The following is a 602-nucleotide window of genomic DNA, read 5'->3' as shown; positions in this document are numbered from 1 at the left end:
TTGTTGAGAAATTCCACAATATCACCTTTTATTTTTATAACCTAATGAACAAAGTTGTCCTCTGCATCTCATCCAAATCAAATAGAAAACTATTATTATTTGCTCATGTGGTTGGTGATTCTTTTGCTCATGTTTAAATTTATTTTTTTTCTCATAAATTTACTTATTTTTTAGATTTTATTATACTTGCATATATATATTTTTTTGTAAGATAGATGGGTGCTCTGTTTGCTTTGTCGTAGGACTAGGCATAACTTTTAATGTTTGTTTTTATTTCAGTTCTTGCTTCATGTGCTTGATGTTATTTTTAAGGTTGTGCAAGTTTGGGTGAAAGATGTAATCCCATAGCTAAGTGATAGTAGAATAATCATATCTACGTAAAGCAGGACTTCACAGAATATCAATGCATTTTCTATAAGGCAGTTGTTATAGAAGGAGTATTTAGTAGAATGAAAAGGGGTATATGAAAAGTATAGACATGTGTGGGAAGAATAAAGATATATGCATATGTTTTTTGTATTTTTAAAAATTTTCCCTATAAAGACATGAATTGAAATAAAAGGAAAAATTAAACATTTTGTTGGATATTGGGGTTTGCTTGG

Source organism: Penaeus monodon, chromosome 23 (assembly GCF_015228065.2).
Source record: "Penaeus monodon isolate SGIC_2016 chromosome 23, NSTDA_Pmon_1, whole genome shotgun sequence".
Classification (NCBI taxonomy): domain Eukaryota; kingdom Metazoa; phylum Arthropoda; class Malacostraca; order Decapoda; family Penaeidae; genus Penaeus; species Penaeus monodon.
This window is presented reverse-complemented; position numbering follows the sequence as displayed.